This window comes from Astyanax mexicanus, chromosome 4 (genome assembly GCF_023375975.1).
Source record: "Astyanax mexicanus isolate ESR-SI-001 chromosome 4, AstMex3_surface, whole genome shotgun sequence".
NCBI classification, from domain to species: Eukaryota; Metazoa; Chordata; class Actinopteri; order Characiformes; family Acestrorhamphidae; genus Astyanax; species Astyanax mexicanus.
In genome coordinates, this window is record NC_064411.1 from 8,029,575 (window position 1) to 8,047,360 (window position 17,786).

General features: G+C 35.8%; 3 protein-coding genes across 3 annotated transcripts in view; 2 read left to right on the plus strand and 1 right to left on the minus strand.

Annotated features, from left to right (window-relative positions):
* LOC125801181 (zinc finger protein 585A-like) overlaps nt 1–17,786 on the minus strand; it is a 182,959-nt gene that overhangs the window by 113,498 nt on the left and 51,675 nt on the right. The gene's annotated exons all lie outside the window — the stretch shown is intronic.
* The window catches only part of LOC125801326 (zinc finger protein 239-like), a 48,754-nt gene that overhangs the window by 22,754 nt on the left and 8,214 nt on the right, over nt 1–17,786 (plus strand). The gene's annotated exons all lie outside the window — the stretch shown is intronic.
* The window catches only part of LOC125801381 (zinc finger protein 239-like), a 120,502-nt gene continuing 117,973 nt past the window's right edge, over nt 15,258–17,786 (plus strand). Inside the window, exon 1 of the mRNA XM_049478010.1 lies at nt 15,258–15,700. The gene's annotated coding sequence lies outside the window, so the exon portion shown is untranslated. The remainder of the gene's footprint in view (nt 15,701–17,786) is intronic.

The window sequence follows — 17,786 nt, forward strand, 5'->3', positions numbered from 1 at the left end:
GATTCGATGACTAACTCTGATTTTGTCTTCATAGTAATTATCAGAAGTGTTGCAGCCAATGATGATCCAACCCAACACAGATTTTTGTGCAAATGGTTGACTTTCTTCACCACTAAGAACTTCTCTGGGAAGTAATGCCAGAGGACAATTATAGCCAGTTAACAATCCTACCTCGCAGTCAAGTTTAGGAGACATTTTATCTACAAGGTGTTCCAAGTGGGGCCAGTTCTTTGCAATTTCACAGGAGGGAATGTGAGATCTATTTGTGGGTATGTAGCTTCTGGTATAGGTTGTAGGAAGGTTGATTTTCATGTCAGACCCGATGCCTCTTACTTGAAGTCCATTCAGCTTGTGGCTGGTCACAATCATGATTTTGGATGTTATTGTGGAAATCTTGAGCCTAATAGGTTCTTTTTTGCATTCAGTGATTTTGTTATGTCCTCCAAGATGAAAGTAGTGTCGCTCTGAGTGTCAAGCAAAGCATACACTAAAATATCTTTCTCTGGTTCTGCTAGAGGTGACACATATACTGGAATGATTGATTAAGTATAAGAATTGTTTATTTCTTGAACAACTCAGTTTGAAGTCACATTGGTTGACTCTTGCATCATTTTTTCTGTTGCATCTTGCATAAATGTTTCCATCTGTATGTTCTTGGTTTTCCCTTGACTGCTCTTGATTTTTACATTGTTCTTTGTTCCTTGTTCTTTGTACTTGATCGCATTTTTCTCTATCTTGATGTAGGCATGTTGGGTGAAGCCTTTCACATTTGTCACATACACTTCTAGAAGTGCAGTTTTTGGAGTTATGACCACTGTTAAGGCAGCCGAAGCACAACTTCTCTAACTGCACAAACTTCACCCTCTCTTCAACTGGTCTTTCCATAAGTCTGCGACATTTGTGAGGCGTGTGGCCACGTTGGTAGGTTCTTACATTCAATTAATGTCTGAAAAGACAGCTTCCAGTCATTATATCTAAGAGGGTCTCCTGAAAAAACACAGGGTTCTGAAATAGGAATCCTGTTGCTGTTTTCACAAGGTCATTAGATGTTTCATGAAGTAAATAGTGATGTTGAGGGACAGATGCTTGAGTGCATGGAGCTTGTTGACAAACATCAAAGGGTAGGTTTTAAGTATCTGACACTCCAGTGGGCATCAATGGCTGAAAAAGAGAAACAGGATTGTTGTATTGAGCAGTGTAACCCTTTTTCCTTGTTGAAAAAGAGGAGTAGTATTAAAATGAAAAGAATATTCAATATACCACTTTTGCCTGCTAGTGGTCTAAGAGAGGGGTCCATCTCTTGAAGCATTAAAGGTTAGATGGATAAAGATAACAAAAAATAAACATTACACCAGCAGGATAACAAGGAAGTGACTTACACAGACATATCTTGGGTAAAATAAATGTAAACTTGTATAAAAATTAACTGAACTGTAATGTTTGACGGTTTAGTGTACAAATCTTTTTAAGTACTAAACAAAATTAAAATATTAAAAATACATTAATTAAATGGGTCCAAAATTCATAAAATTTTGGTCAAAAATGTTATTCTTATTGCAAACACATATATATATTTAACCTTTTGAAAAAAAAACCTGTTTTGTATCACTACCCTTCTTATGTGCAACATGAGTCAAAAATTACCCGCATTCATTTTCTATGGTAAGTCATGTATGGCTGAGTGTTTCTATGATATATTTTAGCAATAAATTAATTCAGTCATTCAATATCCACAGGATTCCTCAATTAACTTGTTTTAAATCATAGTACACCCTTTTTTTTTTTTTTTTCCTTTTTTACGTTTTGAATAAAACGTTTTTTGGTATCACTACTCCTCTAATGTAAGTACATTGGTAGGCCATTTAGCAAAAATGGTATTTTTGTGATAATGATATTCCTAGGGACAATAACATGAAGTATTTAATTTATTTAAAGAATAAACTCCTTAAACCAAATAAATAGTAAAGGTTTATATAGTACAACAATTTCAAACATTCAGTAGACACATAAAACTGTAAACCATTTGTAGAGTTTATAAATAAATGACCAAGATTCTGACTTTTATACACAGATATATACAGTCATGGCCAAAAGTGTTGGCACCCCTTAATTTTTTCCAGTAAATTAAGTATTTCTCCCAGGAAATTACTGCAATTACACATGTTTTGTTATACACATGTTTATGTTGTTTGTGTGTATTAGGACAACACAAAAACAGAGGGGGGGGGAAGGCAAATTTGACATAATTTTACACAAAATTAAAAAATTGGGCCAGACACAATTATTGGCACCTTTCCAAAATTGAGGGTAAATAACTTTGTTTCAAGCAAGTGATGCTCATTCAAACTCACCTGTGATAAGTAACAGGTGTGGGCAATTTAAAAATCACACCTGAAACCAGATAAAAAAGAGAGAAGTTGACTCAATAGGTCATGGGTCTTCCAGCAGGACAATGACCACAAACATACTTCAAAAAGCACCCAAAAATGGATGGAAACAAAGCGCTGGAGAGTTCTAAAGTGGCCAGCAATGAGTCTGGATCTAAATCTCATTAAATACCTGTGGAGATATCTTAAAATTGGTGTTGGGAGAAGGCACCCTTCAAATATGAGAGACTTGGAGCAGTTTGCAAAAGAAGAGTGGTTCCAAATTCCAGTTGAGAGGTGTAAGAAGCTTGTTGATGGTTATAAAAAAAAAAGCCAAATGTACTCACCACACATCTACAGTCCTGTCAGTTTTTGTGAGAGAAAGGAGTGGACAGTCGTTTGCATCACATTTTAAAATCCACTCAGTCTTCTGCACATAATCGAGACGACTGACAATGAAGTCATTCTCAGTGCCAAAAGTGTCCCATACAGATTTTCCTTTCAAACGTGGAAAGTTTTTCAGCCATGCCAATTTCCCCTGGAACCATTCTTTAGCCGAAAATAGTCGATGGACCTCTAGTAAAGTCTTGAGCCAGTGATCCTTTGATTGTGCCAGTTCAATCTCATTTAGAATGGACACTCTTTTTTTCATGATCAAGTGAAGTATGTACAGAAGGTTGTCTATTGTACATGTATTGACCATTTTTATTGCCTGACGTTCAAGGTTGCCATGTCCTGACCATGGAGGGGAGCTGTAGCTGGTAGTTGGGCTGGATGAGCAGTACTTTGGTGGATTGTAGTATTTAGATTTTTTTTTTTTGTCTTTCTCTTGCGCCATTTTTCTTCTACACTTCCTGGTGCACTTAGAAGACTCTCATTTGGTTCCTTTTTCATACCCCGAATTTTGGTCAGGATAACACCACGCATTCGGCCAGAAACAAACTCGTGCATAACTTGCAGGAAGTCACCAGGTTCTCTGTGAAGTCGATTATGAAGGACAATTCTTTTTGTGGTACGGAACCAGTTTTCAGCTTGAGTATTGGTGTCTCTTGTCTGGCCTAAATGCTTGAGCATGACACCTGTCCAGAGTGGCAGGATTGCCATGTAGGGTTTCAGAATGTCCACTACAGCTGGACACCAATGAGGATTTGATGGAGCACCTGAAACACATTGCTCTTTACTTTCCTTTGTTTCAAAGAAAACATACTCGAACATCTTTGAAAATGGAGACGGTTGAGCAATTGTTTTGGAGGATGGGTTTGCCAAGGTGTTTCCGTCTTCCAACTTTTTGGTTGTCTTCAGTGCAGACTCCACATTGACAGGGACAGCTTGTGACTTGATCATGTTCTGAAGGTCTTTAAGGCTCTCCTGACAGAAGCTTTCCTCTTTTGTGCAGAAAACATCACAAATGTATGTCATCAATGTATGTACCTCTTCTAATGTTGTTGAGTTCTGTAGCAGAGCAAATGAGTACAGGAACAAGTTTTTGGTTGACTTTGAGCACTTCACATGAGTTTTATTATGTGTGCAGAACATATGTGAAGAACTGTGAAACTGCAGTCCTGACCTTCACAGACACTTTCGCATCTTTTGAGATAGTCTAGAATGCTGCACTGACAGAAAGCTTGAATTGATGCATGGATAATTGCCCAGCTGTAATCTGTCTCAATTTTTTGGGGTTGCAGGTGAGACTTAAAGATGTAATAAAAATCTCTGACAAAGCAAGATAGCCAGTGGTGTATTGTTGGCGTACTTTGGTCTGATGACAGCATTTCTGCTACTGCAACTGTAGTTCTGGTAGTCGATGTCGTTGGGGTACACAAAGCATAATACAGAATATTGCTGTTGCAGTATTTTGGCTTTGAAACTACTGTACCAGTGGCATCAAGGTAAAGGAAGAGCTTCTTGTTTTTTTGAAGGTTCTTGACAAGCTGAAGTTGAGAAATCAAATACATATGTGTGATGAATGGTGACATTGATGCACACTGTATGTAATGATGTTTGAGGGGTGTGGGTGGTTCCTTCTCATCTTGATTTTGTTGAATTCTCAGACATTCCAGGTAGGGATTACAGTCCAGTCTGTTGTCCAGGTTTTTCTCACTGGATATTTTTTGAATCACTGTCAGTGAAGGCACATCAGTAAGGTTGCCACTAGCAAGCTTTTCCTCTGATGCTGCTGCCAGTTTCTTGGTGTGTAAATGCATGGGTGAAAATTCTCCCAACTCCTGTTTAAGTTTTTGTCTCAGAGGCTTTCTCACATGTCTGCTGAATGTGGTACCTTGTGAATGGTCTATCTGGCCAGACACTTGCACAGTAACCTCAACATCTTCGTTTCCTGCTGGTGCTTCACAAATAGACATCTTATACAAAGCACAACAGGGAAATTTACATTTGGCTTTTCCATGCCAAAAAGGGGAAGACGTTTTTCTGGACATCATCGACTTGACTCGATTATATGTAAAAGACAGCACACAGTTACTGACCTGGCTAATTTTAGAGGACATAATATCTGTCCATCCATCTCCAAGGACACTGTACCCTCTTTTCATGTTTGGCTTTATTTTGCTCCATTCTTCTTTTGATATGGTTACTGTAAATTCAGATGGGCACTCTGGAGATTCTGAAGATACATGCAACATTTCATCTCTTTCTTTTTTTTCTTCTTCATCCAACTCAGTATCTGAAACTGTTATATCGAAAGCCAGTTGTTTCCTTGGCAATGGTTTTCTCTCTTCTTTCTTGGTGGTACATTTGGGACAGAACCATGGGGAAATGCATTCGAGGTCCACTATACTTTTGAAACCAACACACCAGGGGTGAAACCAGTCCTTGCATTTACTGCATTGTGCATATGGCTCAGATGGGTTGTTTGGCTGCACAAACAAAATAGCTCCTCTTCAGATTGTGGTGATTGAGGGCTACAATGCACATTCTAAACAGAGAAAAAAGTAAACTAATATATATTATAACCTCTAAACAACATGTCAAACTTACAGAACTGTGTAAAATGGCCAAAACAATGTTTAAGTTTTACTAATATGCTGTTTGTAATATGTGTAAACCAACATACCTCTTCTAGTATCACTGGTAGCCCCAGGGACTGAACAAAACAAAATCAAAATTAGTTTAGGCAAAATATATATGTTTTAAACTGATTGCACTGTGCCACTGATAATAATAGTGTGTTGTTTACAAATAAGAGTTTCTAAATGTAAACATTAATATATACATTGGACTAAAAAGTATCCTGATCATTCATACTGTTATTGTTCAGTAAAAGCTTTAGACAAACTGATATGTATTATTATTACTACATTTGTATTACTACATGTTATTACAGATGAAAGTATATATTTTAAATGTATTATTTTTTTATTATTATTATTATTAAAATCTTACACTTTGTCATTACTGGATCTAGAGTACACAGCTTCATCCACAGTTAATATAAAAGTGCATCATCTACCATTACAAAGAGACCAAACTTGTGATGTTTTTGCGGAGGTCCAAGGATCTAGACAAAGAGCTGGAGTTCTTGAACATTGGAGGTCTCCGTGGATCAACACAAAATCAGCAAAAAAATAGTTTTTTAATTTGAATAAAGTAACCATTACACTGTTAAAATTTCTTGATGAGTAGACGAATGGCCGCTACAGTGGTTAGGTAGTGGATTTCAGTCCCATGTGTAGCATGTATTGAAGAGACATGAATACCAATATGTATAGATGCTGTGTTCTCACAATTCTAAAGTAAAAGAGTGTATTCTCATATTGTGCTGAAGTAGTATGTTTTGGTTGGTTGATACTAGTAAAAAAGTGAGGATTTTCTATTGTAGTATCTTGTCACATTACTGGTTTATCTGTAGGTCTCTGTGCTTGGCCGTTGAGGCATGGACCATGAACATAGTGTTATGCTGTGCTTCTGGATCCTTGTTGAGCCAGTATCAGATTGTTGTTTATTGGCTGAATAATAATACATCCTGGCTAAGCCCTATATGTAACTTTAGTTCTTAGATACAGGATTTAACATTTAACCTCCTGTATTATGTCACTAGCAACACCTTAACAACCCTTTCAGGAACCACATAACACCAAAGCAACTACCTGTTACCTAGTTAGCAGGTCCTCAGTTGGCAGCAGCCATCTAATAACACCCTAGCAACTATGTAAAATACCACAGTAACTGTCTGACAGTGCATTTACAACTGTTCTTGATTCATACAAGATATATAAGCACTATAATATTTAGGGAATGCACTAGGGCTGGGTATAAACACGATTTTTCAAAATTTGATTGACTTTTTCTGAATCGATTCAATATTGAGTCAATAAAGAATATTTTAGTTAGAAGTTTTGGTTTGGTGAAGTTTGGTTGAACATGTTGGATATTCATTTTAGTCAGATAATAAGTACATTTTCAGTGCTACACGGCTGCTATTTTTTTATAAAATCATCTATCATTTCTCACAATCATTTGTAAAATAGTTTTAACAGCTCAATGCAAATGTTAAAAATGTGTGAACACAATAATATTGCAAAAGATCCTACCTCTGATGTTTCTGTAAATATCTTCTGAATACAGCGCCTGTTGTTTAATCTATTAGGAACATGCAGAAATATACATAGCTGTCCCCAGAATCCAGATTCAGGCCAGTAAGGATCATGGATGTTGGCTCCATCTGACTGCAGCTGTGATATCCCCTTCTGGATTGACTCTAAAGTCAAGTCTAACAACCTACACTGTTGAAAGTGAGAAAAAAAGTCACATTTGTTGTAACAAACATTAGATAATAAATAGCACTATCAATTCCTTTGTTGCATAAACTTATTTTATTTTAATAATTAATATTTTAATGCAACTTACCTTTCCAAAGACTTTGAACCTGTAATGGAACATATGTAATTTTTAAAGGGACATAGGAAATATACTGACATGCCAACAGTTATATCAGGGACAGCATTATTGATCACAAAAAGTTTATTCAGGGGTACTTCCCTTCCTGTACATGTTTTGAGGTGTATAACCTCACCTGTAGAATGGTGTAAGTGTAGTTGAACACATATTATCAGAGTTCAAGCGAGACATAAAAGCGGGTGCAGATGGAAGGGATATTTCTTTTTAGAAGTTGTGTAGGTTATTAACATTACTCCATCCACAGTGTGACGTGTAGCGGAAATATATATCATATATGGCTAATATTATCATCCACAGTGAACAGTGCAGTGAGTGGTAATGATTGTGACCAGCAGTGTCTGGCTAGATCTGTCCATGTGAAGAGATAAGCAATTTTGGCTCAAGAACCCACACACACATCTGAGAGGTCAGTGCAGCACTCTTTACCTTCCATAAGACATGACAAAAGTCATGGTACATAACTCTGGTTTCCTTTTTGATGTGTCAGTGTATAAAATTGTGAATTTTGTGTAGTTGTTATTTAATAAATCCAACATAACACATAGAAAGGGTTTCCCACCGTTTGGTCTTTGCATTTAGATTTTTTTATTTTTTTTTTGGCTTTCCATCAAATATAATTTAAAAAAAGGTCAGTACAGAATTACAGTGTCTTCTTAAATTTACTTGAAATGTGTTCAGGCCATCTTCTTAGAGTTCTTTACAGTACAGTTTTACGAAACTTTCATAAGCAATAAATAAAATGGAGCAGTAGTTCTCAAACTTTTTAGGCCAATGACCAATGACCAAACTAAAACCTCGAAGTACCACCTACAAGCCATTTTACAGAAACACGTGTAGTTACCACACCCATAGTTATTTATATACAGTAAGATAGTCGTGTAATCCACAAATATACATTTCGTCATATCCTTAGCCAATTGTTCTTCACCTGTTGTGTGAAGCTTGCTCGCATAATTAGTTAAGTTATCTGATTAGTTATTGTTTCTGGTTAATACAGTATTCTTACTGAGACTGTCAGAAGGATTTAGACAAAGGAAAATAAACAACATGGGCTACAGTGCTTTTACCTTATTTATCTATTAACTGTTGTGCAGAAACTGTAGTGAACTGTCGGTGACTGTTTGATTGATGTAGGTTATCATGTCTTGAAATGTTTTACTGTAGGACCAATGAATCTGATGTTAATAATGATAAAACTGTAGTTCTGAGAGTAAAGGAGAGTGTACCTTACATTCAGGTTCTAACTAATGTAATGTTAAGAAAATTACAGGTGGAAACTTCATAGATTTCAGTTCTTAATATTTCAGTGCAAGCAGATGTTTTGTCTCAAATAGATTGCTGGTTTTGTAGGACTCCAAAATGTTTTTTTATGCAGACCTAAAAACATTTGTCATAAGTTTGGTATCCAATTAATCCAAAATGATACAGTAATATCACTTGTTACTAATGTTATTAATGGTATGGAATGTGTTTTTCAAGACTGTCTTGGTTTCATTGGATACCAATTTGATTTGCTCGTTTTATAGGACTCCGAAATTTGGTTTATGCATATCCAATTACTCCAAAATGATACAGTAATATCACTTGATATGCATGACATTAATAGTATGGAATTGGTTCTTCAAGGATTTCATTGTCTGATTTTTTTTGTTTTTATACAATACCGAATGGACATTTTTGGTATCCAATTACTCCAAAATGATACAGTAATATCACTTCAAACATATACCTGGATACATGAGAATAAAATCTTTAAGAAACTAGTTCTGTGATATGATAATTTGATTTGCTTATTTAATATGACTCCTTATTTAACATTTCCAAAACGTTACACTGTTATACGGATAAGCAGGAGTCTTTCTGGTGTATATTTGTGGATTAACCCTCGTTAAATCATGTTTATTTAGGTGTAAAACTAGTTTCTGTTCCATGGTCAGTCTCTGCACAAGAAGCCCAAGTCTACACCTCCGGGTGCGCTGTGCACGCGGCTAGAGTAAAACACTGTTTAGACACGCACTAGGGTTTCGGTGCAGATGGCGTGACCGCGGTCAAACATGGCGCATCATTCTCGTAATAGTTTATAATGCATGACTGCGAACATCAAATCCAGTAATAATTTAATAAATCTTACCTGTAACGTTTGTCAGACATCCTAAACAGACATCCAAATGGTTTTTATTTTCTTAATCTAAATGGTCAAACAGATGACCTACAGGTAGTGTAGCTAACTGAAATCAGTAGCTAACTGAAATCAGTTGAGCGATGCTACAGAGTAAAGTATGTTGCGGTGTAGGGTGACAACACAATTTGCATAATATTCCCATAACACCTTGCACCAATAGTGTAAAAAACATATTAAAGGACTGATTAAAACTTTTAAAAGTATTTTTAATAATGTTCTGCATATGTTTATTTGAAAAGTTTTTTATAGAATTTATATTTATAGTATTTATATTAGGGGTGTCACGATTCTCTAAATCCTCGATTCGATTTCATTTTCGATTTGAGGGTCACGATTCGATTCGATTCTCGATTTTTTTGTTTTTTTTCTTGTTATTATTTTATGCCTCATAAAATTTAAATAATATATTTATTATTATTATTATTATTATTATTATAAATATTATAAATATTATTATTATTATTTATTAAGATATATATGGTAATGCCATCTAGTGACTTTTTTTGGTAGCAACAGTGTGCACTATTAAAACAAGCAGTTTATCAGAGCTGTGTGTGGATGGAGCTGCAGTTCTTCATCCAACCACTAGCAGCAGCAGCACAAGCCCAGCTCTCTTCACTCAGTCACTACTTCAGTACAGCCCAGCCACGGGCTACAGAGCTCAGCCAGTCCGTTTTTACTGTTTCTGTAAACAAATAAAGGTTTTAACCCCACTAACCGGATAATACAGCTCACTACAGTTCATCTTTCAGCCCAAGCAGCTAACAGCAGCAGGTTAGAACAGCCGACACGGAGTCACTGCTCGGATTACATTATAAACAGGTCAGTTAGCGCGCTGCTAACCTCAGGATGTTTATAACTACGGAGTTTAGTGGACACACCACGGCCGCCAGGTAAGTCTTTTAAAGGCTACTGAAGACTATTAAAGGCTATTAGAGTGTAACCCCTGGCTCCCAGGGGTTACAAGAGGTTATTGAAAGCATTATTGGGGGGCAGAAATCAGTACAGGCTGGTTAGATAAGTGATGTGGGTATTGTCTTATAAATATTTACACATTACTTATATCTCTCCTGAAAAGCTTTTATTTTAGTCAGAAACACGCTTGTGTTTACTTTATCTGAGAGAAAGATGTTTTTTTAATTCAATGGAAAGCAACAGGTGTAGTCAATTATAAGTTTAAGATTTTTAATCCACCTCACTGTGATCTATAGTCAGTGTTCTCAAGTCACACTGACACACGCATTTCAGCGAGTTCACACGCTCTCACCTGCGCGCACCCACCCCTCCGTTAGATACAGATACAAAACCTGCGCGCCCAACCCCCGCCCCCCCTCCCCCGTTGGACAGATAAAAAACAGTGATCACACTCCCGCCGACTGCGCTCATGCAGTGGCTATCTCTATTTAAATGAATAGGATGCGCTGTGTTGGTGCCGCGCCATTTGCGTAGCGCGCTGCGCTATTTGCGTAGCGCGCGCGGGAGGGATCGTCGATCCTCTTTTTGACTTCGATACTCGAGATCGTGACCTCATTTCGATTCGATTTCGATAAAATATCGAGATCGTGACACCCCTAATTTATATGTGTTTAAAACATTATTATGCTGGCACTGAAATCTGACTGACTGGGGGTGTTCCAAATTGAAAATAAATAATCAAGGAACATTTATTCAAGGCAATTAAAACTGCTGGTTGGTTCAATAAAAAAAAACTTCCACTTATAAATTAGAAATATGTGCACTTAAGTTCTTTTTTTATCATTTTACTCTTTTTAGTGTTTTTATTTTATTTTTTTACCTTAAAATAAACTATTAAAATGCTTGCCACAAAAATCTGCCCTCATTTTAAAATGATAGTTTATTATTATTATTATTATTATTATTATTATTATTATTATTATTATTATTATTATTATTGTTGTTGTATTAGGAATATATCTGTCATACGTGCATTATTATTTCTCTGACTGAAAGCGTTAGCTCATCAAGTCTTTCAAAAGACGCTGAGGCATATGGGAAATGTAGTGCTTGTAGGCACTTGTCTTGTAGTTCTCCTCTGTACTTTTCAAACAGAAAAAAATTATCAAATGTTGCCTGAGGATAGAAGTACTTTTAAAAAAAAATTGATTTTCCCCACTGCCAAGATAAAATCCACGTGACTTGTTTAAACAAAACCTGATTCTGCATTCATTTTAGTATTTCAGTGTTTGTTCATCTACAAAAAAAAGATAAAAAGGAAATATTAGATTTTTTTCTACAAACGAATTAGCCTAGTGAAACTAAATAAAAAATCTGAACAATTATGACTGATACACACAAACCTTTTCTTTGTTACACCGAGTTTAAATGTACATGTTTTTTTCTTTAAATGACCCTAATAATTTCAACCTTTAGTTCTTTTTAAATAGATTATAATATATAAGTATATACATTATTTATTTATTTCATATCCCAGCATGTAGAGTAAAAAAATAAAATGAACAAAAACTTTAGCTGGAGAAACAATAGCACATCCCTGTGGGTACAATGCAGATGTTGGTGATCCTGGTGACCATCTAGTATCTCCGCCATCGTTTCTGGGCCAAAAGTTACTGACTCTCTCACTCACACTCACACACAAAACACAATGAACATCCTCAAAAAAACTTTTTTCCCTACTTCTGTTTCCAACAGAGATTAAATATAATTGCAGTTACTTCAAAATAATCAAACTAACTAAGATCAACGTGTAAACTTTAAGTAAGCAATATTATTATGCATAGAAATATCAGTAGCATGAACTTATTTGATTTCATCATGTGGAAGTGTAAACCATTAATAAACACACTGCAGTTCTAGTTAAATCTGCATTTTTTTATTGACACTTGTAAAGTTTGGTCCTTTAGAAAACCCTGAGTTTCTCACAGGTACATACAATTTTGCGGTGGTGTTCATGTGGATTCATCTTGTAAATTTTGGGGCGGCACAGTGGCAAGAGAGCCTGGGTTCTATTCCAAGCTGGGGTGACCCGGGTCTTTCTGTGTGGAGTTTCCACGTTCTCCCCGTGTCTGCGTGGGGTTTCCTCCGGGTGCTCAGATTTCCTTCCACAGTCCAAAGACAGCACGTCAAGGCCAATTAGGAAGCAGTAGAAATTGCCCCCTAGGTGTGAGTGAATGTGTTTGTGTGTCTGTCCCTGTCTGTCTGCCCTGCGATGGATAGGCAGCCTGTCCAGGGTGTACACTGCCTTCCGTCGATGCCAGCTGGGATAGGCTCCAGCAGTCCCCCATTCGTCTGAAGTCTAGTGGATGTAAGCGAAAAAGGCAAATAGTTGTCACAGACCTGCAAACTTAAAAAACATCAGATTAAATAATGGTAAAGCAATACTTCTTGTAGTTTTGACACTGATGGTATAATATATAAGATTAGACAAGACAAGATAAGGTAATACTTTATTGAAACAAAAATGAGGGAATTTGCAGTGTTGCAGATATATTTTTGTGGCGTCATATTCAACACTGTTTGCCAAGTACAGAGGTTCATAATAAAGAAGATTCTACAGTAATAAGACTTGTTGTTCAGGATATTCACAGCATATTAGGTTTACTTTCATAAGGCAATGTAACCTTCAACATAGTATTTGATAATCTGGAATTAGGGCAGCTGGAAATATGCAGAACAGGCAATTTATTCTCCTGACATCTTCTCAAATGCCAAGTTCAGAGGCTCATTATAAAAAAACTGTACAGTATTTTTTTTTGTTATAAAGGCTGTTCACAGTTTAATAGGTATAGTTTCATAATTTTGTGTCAAATTTAACAGACTATTTGAGAATCTGGATTTAGGGCATCTGGAAATATGCAGAACAGGCAATTTATTCTCCTTTAATCTTCTCAAATGCCAAGTTCAGAGGGTCATAATAAAAAAACTGTATAGTAATATTTCTAGTTATTTAGGCTCCTCACAGTCTAATAGGTATATTTTCATAATGTGGTGTCTGATACAACAGACTATTTGAGAATCTGGATTTAGGGCATCTGGAAATATGCAGAACAGGCAATTTATTCTCCTTTAATCTTCTCAAATGCCGTGTTCACAGGGTCATAATAAAAAAACTGTACAGTATTATTGTTAGCTCTTTGGGCTCATCACAGTGTAATAGGTATGTTTTCATGATTTTGTGTCAAATTTAACAGACTATTTGACAATCTGGAATTAGGGTAACTGGAAATATGCAGAACAGGCAATTTATTCTCCTGACATCTTCTCAAATGCCAAGTTCAGAGGCTCATTATAAAAAAACTGTACAGTAATATTTTTTGTTATTTAGGCTATTCACAGTTTAATAGGTATAGTTTCATAATTTAGTGTCAAATTTAACAGACTATTTGAGAATCTGGATTTCGGGCATCTGGAAATATGCAGAACAGGCAATTTATTCTTCTTTAATCTTCTCAAATGCCAAGTTCACAGGGTCATAATAAAAAAACTGTACAGTAATATTTTTAGCTCTTTGGGCTCATCACAGTGTAATAGGTATGTTTTCATGATTTTGTGTCAAATTTAACAGACTATTTGACAATCTGGAATTAGGGTAACTGGAAATATGCAGAACAGGCAATTTATTCTCCTTTAATCTTCTCAAATGCCAAGTTCAGAGGGTCATAATAAAAAAAAACTGTACAGTAATATTTTTTGTTATTTAGGCTATTCACAGTTTAATAGGTATAGTTTCATAATTTAGTGTCAAATTTAACAGACTATTTGAGAATCTGGATTTCGGGCATCTGGAAATATGCAGAACAGGCAATTTATTCTTCTTTAATCTTCTCAAATGCCAAGTTCACAGGGTCATAATAAAAAAACTGTACAGTAATATTTTTAGCTCTTTGGGCTCATCACAGTGTAATAGGTATGTTTTCATGATTTTGTGTCAAATTTAACAGACTATTTGACAATCTGGAATTAGGGTAACTGGAAATATGCAGAACAGGCAATTTATTCTCCTTTAATCTTCTCAAATGCCAAGTTCAGAGGGTCATAATAAAAAAAAACTGTACAGTAATATTTTTAGCTCTTTAGGCTCCTCACAGTCTAATAGGTATATTTTCATAATGTGGTGTCTGATTCAACAGACTATTTGAGAATCTGGATTTAGGGCATCTGGAAACATGCAGAACAGGCAATTTATTCTTCTTTAATCTTCTCAAATGCCAAGTTCACAGGGTCATAATAAAAAAAACTGTACAGTAATATTTTTAGCTCTTTAGGTTATTCACAGTCTAATAGGTATGTTTTCGTAATGTGGTGTCTGATTCAACAGACTATTTGAGAATCTGGATTTCGGGCATCTGGAAATATGCAGAACAGGCAATTTATTCTTCTTTAATCTTCTCAAATGCCAAGTTCACAGGGTCATAATAAAAAAACTGTACAGTAATATTTTTAGCTCTTTGGGCTCATCACAGTGTAATAGGTATGTTTTCATGATTTTGTGTCAAATTTAACAGACTATTTGACAATCTGGAATTAGGGTAACTGGAAATATGCAGAACAGGCAATTTATTCTCCTTTAATCTTCTCAAATGCCAAGTTCAGAGGGTCATAATAAAAAAAAACTGTACAGTAATATTTTTAGCTCTTTAGGCTCCTCACAGTCTAATAGGTATATTTTCATAATGTGGTGTCTGATTCAACAGACTATTTGAGAATCTGGATTTAGGGCATCTGGAAACATGCAGAACAGGCAATTTATTCTTCTTTAATCTTCTCAAATGCCAAGTTCACAGGGTCATAATAAAAAAAACTGTACAGTAATATTTTTAGCTCTTTAGGTTATTCACAGTCTAATAGGTATATTTTCATAATGTGGTGTCTGATTCAACAGACTATTTGAGAATCTGGATTTAGGGCATCTGGAAATATGCAGAACAGGCAATTTATTCTCCTTTAATCTTCTCAAATGCCAAGTTCAGAGACTCATAATAAAAAAAAACTGTAAGTATCACATTAAAAAATATTTTCTTTCCTATTTTAGTGAAATACTTTATTCTAATTTGTAAAATGAAAGAAAAGCCCCATAGAAGTAGTTCTACGCTGTTTTAAATGAGTTTTAGCTGTTTAGCTCCATTCAGCGCGGTGATGGGGTGTAATGTGATATGGAGGGGGCGGAGCTCTACATTACCCGAATGAGGCTGAGCTTCGGGCTCTGCAGTTCTTTCGCAGCGCCTGAGGAGGAAGAGCAGGATCAGCTGAACTACAGAAGGTATGGAGAAGTTTCTCTCTCTTTCTTCATCACGCTGTTCTACATTCACTCCTACACCAACACCACCTTCACCACCTTCAGCATGTGCAGCATTTACACCACCAGCACTGGATCTTCTCCGAGCTCTGCTCAGCAGTTATGTGTCGTTCGAGAACGATGCAGCTCTAAGGGTGAATCCCATTTCTCCCTTAAGAAACCCACAAATGCAAGTATTTTCCGTGTTAAAAATTACGATTAGCACTGTATTGCCTTAGTTTATTGTGTAGTTTTGATGTTTTATGGCTGAATTCTTCATAACAAGCATAAAAAGTTCGCTAGTAGTTCGTTTCGGTAGCTAGCTAGCTAGCTAACTTTCCCGTTCCACCTTAAATGGTGCAACAGACGGCAGGCGCTACCGCATTTAAGGCGGAACGGAAAAAATAAATCAAATAAAAAAATAATCAGAGCTAATTTCAGCTCCCCATCACAGAGGAATTAAGGAATGGACAATATTAATTAATTTCTGCACCTCCTTCCCCCTTTCTGAACACATACCATGCCCTAAAGTTAACTAGTTAACCAGCAGCTAACAAATATGAGCTTTCATGCTGAAATATTTTATATTATGCTCTTTAAAAAAGAGAGAAAAAATGTTAAATCAGTGTTTAAATTAATTTGATAGATAGATGAGTAATCATATCGACCTGGTCCTCACCACACAGCCTGCCTCACTCATCCTGACAGAAAAGAACCTAAAATATTAGCTTGTAAAATGACCCAGTGGTGTTTATAGCAGAATAGCACACCTAACGGTTAAAGTTAACTATATAACGAAAAGGATTAACCATTACAAACTGTGTGTACATTATCCTACCATTTAGGCTATATATCAACAACTAATAACAAATTCATGTTTTTAGGACATTCACGCTGTTGGTAGTATGTGATGTTTGGAATTGCTAGCTAGCTTGGCTAGGTCGCTAGCATTGGCTTGATAAGGTAAAGGTGGCTAAACTGTAACTTACCTTTAAAAATAATGTAATGTGCCCCTATATCCAGTTGCTGTATCCTTTTAACAAAACTGCTTTTGTTATTCAGTATTTTTCTACATTGTTCGTGACGCATTAAAAAAACATGGTGCATGCTCCACACAGTATTTTTATGTACAGATTTACAAATGTGTTAGCAATAGTAAAATGTTTTATGATGTGATTTTGTTTGGTGAGAATAATGTCATGATACAACCCAGCAAACATGCCCACAACATGGGCCAATGAGGTTGGTGCGGTACCGCCCCCATATGGGCAGCCCAAATCGGACCAATGGGTATTTGCACATTGGGCCAACAGAGATTTGCAGAGCTCTAACACACACACACACATGCCCTCAGCGGAAAACCAATTGTGGCCCCAAATTTTTAGAACTGTGCAATATTGAACAGAGAACACTTTTCAAGAAAGAAAATTTAAAGCTGTGCTATTGGCACTTTGACATTTTTTGCAACTGCCTGTAAAACAATTATATAAATAACACAATTTAAAGTGTATAGTAAATTAATAAATTTATTACAAAGTATCATGTATAAAATATAAACAACACACAACAGTATTTAAGTAAATTAAATCCCAAATTTATATTTTAGCATGTAGATAAACATGTACTGCATAAATATCTCCATTTGCAAAAACAGTATTTATAATAAACGGTATGATATAAATATCAAACATAATACAAAATAACAAAGAATTATACAACTTAAAAAAAAAAAAAATATATATATATATATATATATATATATATTATAAACATCAATAAAAACAGCAAATCATATTCTTGAATAAATACTTAAATGCACTAGACTGATGTAGTAGATGAATAATAAACTGATACTATTATTGCTACTGGAACAAAGCCTCTGGGGTGGGTTTCCCGAACACGATCAACCTTAGCGAATAACGAACGAACTAACGAATGACGTGAGTAAAGAACGAGCCAGTTCTGCGAGTGTTTCCCAAAGAGCTTCGCAACGTGAAAATTAACAAAGGAGGTTAAAGAACGTCTTTGTTGACTCCTCCCCTGAAACAGCGCACTCAATCGATCCACAAAT